This window comes from Charadrius vociferus, unplaced genomic scaffold (genome assembly GCF_000708025.1).
Source record: "Charadrius vociferus isolate BGI_N301 unplaced genomic scaffold, ASM70802v2 scaffold259, whole genome shotgun sequence".
Lineage (NCBI taxonomy): Eukaryota > Metazoa > Chordata > Aves > Charadriiformes > Charadriidae > Charadrius > Charadrius vociferus.
This window is the reverse complement of record NW_009661368.1, coordinates 4,861,447-4,865,311: the sequence shown is the minus strand read 5'-3', so window position 1 is coordinate 4,865,311 and position 3,865 is coordinate 4,861,447.

Sequence of the window (3,865 nt, the reverse complement as noted above, 5' to 3'; positions counted from 1 at the left end):
CCCCTCCTGTCCACCCCCCCCCCCCCCCCGCCCCCCCGCCACTGTGCTTACGGGGTGCTGAGCGCCCTCGAGAAAGAAATGACCCAAAACCGCTCCCAGGGCATATCCCCGGAGCAGGGGTTGCTTATTCAGTCATGCAAATGAATTTCAGTAGTGGGTCCTCTCCCCCTGTAAGAATTCTCTCCCCGAGAGGATCTCTACTGGCAGATAAATCTCCCCTGGGTACACACACGCTGCTGTTTCGCACTGTCTTGTTTCACTTCTCTTTTTTGATTTCACAGTAAAAAGTCGATAAAGTTAGAAACCAGCAACTGCAGCAGCTTTCAAGGTTACAGGCAGCAGCAGTGACAGAAACACGGGGTTCCTCTGCCTGAAAAGTGTGTTTCACCCTCAGCCCGTGCCTGCAAAGGGGGTGTTTGCGTGTGGCAGCGCTCGGCGAGGTGGGAGCACCTGCTGCCGCCGGGGGGGTGCGTGTGTGGGCTCATCGCATCGGGGCGCACCCGGGTGCCGCCACCATGCTCCATCCTTGGCCCTCAGCCTGCTCCCCTCGGAGGTGGGCACCCAGCACACGTGCCCGGAGCAAGAGGCGCACACGGAGCAACGTGGCCGGAGCAGATGTGCATGGAGCAAGAGATGTGCATGGAGCAGATGTGCGCAGAGCAGATGTGCGTGGAGCAAGTTTGCATGGAGCAGGGGAGGAGCACAGAGCAGGACGCTTGCAGAGAGTAGGGGATGCGCATGGACTGGCTGGGGCTGGAGCAGGAGATGCGCACGGATCAGGGGAGAAGGGGTGGAAGGGCAGGCAGGCTGGTGCCGGCTGCCCCGCTTTTAACACAGCATCATGAGCCCCATTCCCAAATACCGGCCCCTTTGGTAGGGCAGGGAAAGGCAGGCAAGAGCTCAGTCTCGGCCCACGAGCTGCAGCAAAGTGGCACCGAGGGCTGTTCCCAACAGCTGCCCTGCGCGTGGTCAGAAGATGTAGGTTTGGGGGGAGTCGGGTAGGGTGGGAGGTGGGAGCTGCCCGTGGGGTCAGCACAAGCCCGGCAGCAGCACACGGTGAGTTGGCACTGGGCTGCGGTGGCCACGTGTCTCCCAGGACCCCGCGGGACCGGCGCTATCGCTCTTGCTCTGAACACAGCGGGATGGGATGGAATGGCTGTTTGCTGGCTTTAATGAGGATAGGCTTGGTGTGGTCACAAGATATCACAAATTAGGAACCTGCTGAGGTGGGAAAGTGCCGGTGGTGGCCTGTGCTGGTGGAGACAGGCGTACGAGAACTCCTCCTGAAGCAACCGGCGCCGCACGGCTCGCATAAGGCAGAAGTGCTCAGCTCCATGGCCTGGTGCTGTGCTTGAAGATTGGGTCTTGGGAGAGCTGCTGCCAAGCCCCGGTAGAGCAGATCCAAACCTGAGCCTCATCTTGCCCTGTGTGGCCACCAAGACAGGAACAAATTAGGGGAACTTTGCTAAGCATGACAAGCTCGGACCGGGGTGGGCCATGCAAACACATGCACTTCTTTATTATGCCCTGAAGAAATGTCCCTGCTGTCTCCCCCAAAACGGGCTCTTCGGCCTTGCAGGCAGCGGTGTCACACGTCACTTGGCAGCCACCCTGACGCTGGCGTACTCGGAGCAGGCTGCGACGGGGCTCCTGGTGTGCCGCGGGGCCACAGGCAGGGGCTGGAGGTCGGCGTAGTGGATGTAGTTGTCCTCCTTGCTGCTTTGCTGCAGAAGTGCACACAGATGGTTAATGCCGTCACTAGATAAATCTTGCAAAAATAACTCTAAAGGCAGGTTCACGCTGGGACAGCGGGGCTATGGCTGCACAGGTGGCCCCACGCTGTGATGCGGAGCGTGCCAGGACCACGTGCAGGCGGCTGCTGCTCACCCAGTGCCCACGCTGGCCCCAGAGCCGTGCAGAGTCCCTGCAAGCCGGGGCATCGTCACAGGATGCTCTTCCCCATATTCACGGCTCACTCTTACCTGGCTGGGCAGATGTGAGGTCTCTGCGTCCAGGACTTCGCTGCTGAGGGAAAGGACGGCCATTAGAGCTGAAGGAAGCTGGGTGCCCTCCCCACCCCGCTCAGCACAGCGCTCCTCAGTTCTCCTCCCGAATTTTAGCCGGGCTCTGCAGCATGTGGCCACACATGACACCCATGCTGAAGGCAGAGGAGAGGGAGAACATGCTGTCTGTGTGCCTGGGCCAGGCTCAGACACCGCGGTGAGGGGCTGCAGGGAGCTCCCTGGCTTTGGGTGCTCCCCACCACACACTCCTGTGAAATGCAGAGAGAAGCGATGCAGCGCGGTAATGCGTCTGTGAGTAAAGGACCTTTTCTGGGGAAAATCACTGCTCCAGAGGATAAGGCAGGTGGATAAGGTGGTTCACTCATCTTGGGGTGCAGAAGGAAGAGGTGATGGGTACAAACCTGGGGGTGCTGGGGGTCCCTGCACAGCACCGCAGAGGGATGGGTGATAAGCTGCCCATGGCTGCTGGCCCGGCCAGGCACTGGCTCTCCGCCTCGCCTCTGCGCTTCCGCCTGTACAAGTAAAGGGTGACGAAGAGGCCGAGGAGGAGGAGTAAGCAGAGCACTACAGCTGCAGCCACCATGCTGGGAACCAGGGTTGTCTCTGTGGAGACAGAAGGCAGAGCAGGGAGAGTGTGGTGGGTGCAGGGCAGTGTGGGACCCTGCTGCGGGCAAGGTGGGGGCCATAGGATGGTGTCCCACCGGGAGCAGTGTCCCGCTGAGCTGCACTCACCATGTACAGACACCTCCGTGCCCTTTCCACGTCGAAACACCTCATCACCAAGCAACGATTTGTTGAACTTTACACAGTAATAGGTGCCAGCATCCGCGGGTTGAACGTCCCTGATGTGGATGGTGAAGTCTGTGTCGGACCCATCCGATGCCCTCGTCACGCGGGGGAAGGAGCCCGTCTGCTCATAGACAGTCTGGTTCCCACTGCCCCCACCCCTCCGCCACTTCACGGTTTTCACTGGACGTGGTACAGGTCAGGGTAAGCGTCTTCCCCACTGTCACCGACACCGTGTCCTGGGGCTGCTGCAGCTCGAAGCCCTGTCCCACCTGGGCACCCGCACCTGGGCACAGGGACAGGAGGGTTTGGGGCTGAGCGACGGAGCGAGGCGAGGGCTTGCTCCACTCACCCCGAGCAGCACGGGCAGAGCGGCCGCAGCTCCCGGTTTGCAGCAGCTCAGCTGAGAAATATCCCCGGATATGGCAGAGACAAAGCGCAGGCACCGAGCGCGGCAGAAGCCAGGGCAAAAAATGAACAAGGGGCAAATTTACATCCCTGGTCATGTGGTTAACAGGAGGCGCTGCGGGTGCTCGGAAGCCAGAGAGGTACAAAGGGAGCCAAGGGGAATTCCTGGCAGGAAAAACACCCGAGTGCTGTTAAACATTAACGCCAGGGCTCTGTACAACAGGAGCCAGGCTTACTGGGGCTCGGCAAGGAAGTGGGGTTCATGGCCCGGGGCTGTGCGCAGCCGGGGAGGAGCCGGCTCAGAGCAGGGATGTGCAGCCCCAGAGAGGAGCTCAGCCCCTAAAACCCTCCTGCCCCCAAATTCCTTCTGCCCAAAGCCCCCCCTGCTACCTTCGGCAACGGCTCAGCGGGGGTCGGTTCTGCACACCCCGGGGTTCGGCTCCACAAACCCCGCGGCTCGGGGCTGTAAACCCCGGGGTTCGGCTCTGCGGACCCCGGCGCTCGGCGCTGCAAATCCCGGGGCTATAAACCCCGGGGCTCGGTTCTGTGCACCCCGGGGTTGGGCTCTACACTCCCCGGGGCTCGGAGCTGCAAATCCCGGGGCTCGGAGCTGTAAATCCCGGGGCTCGGAGCTGTAAATCCCGGGG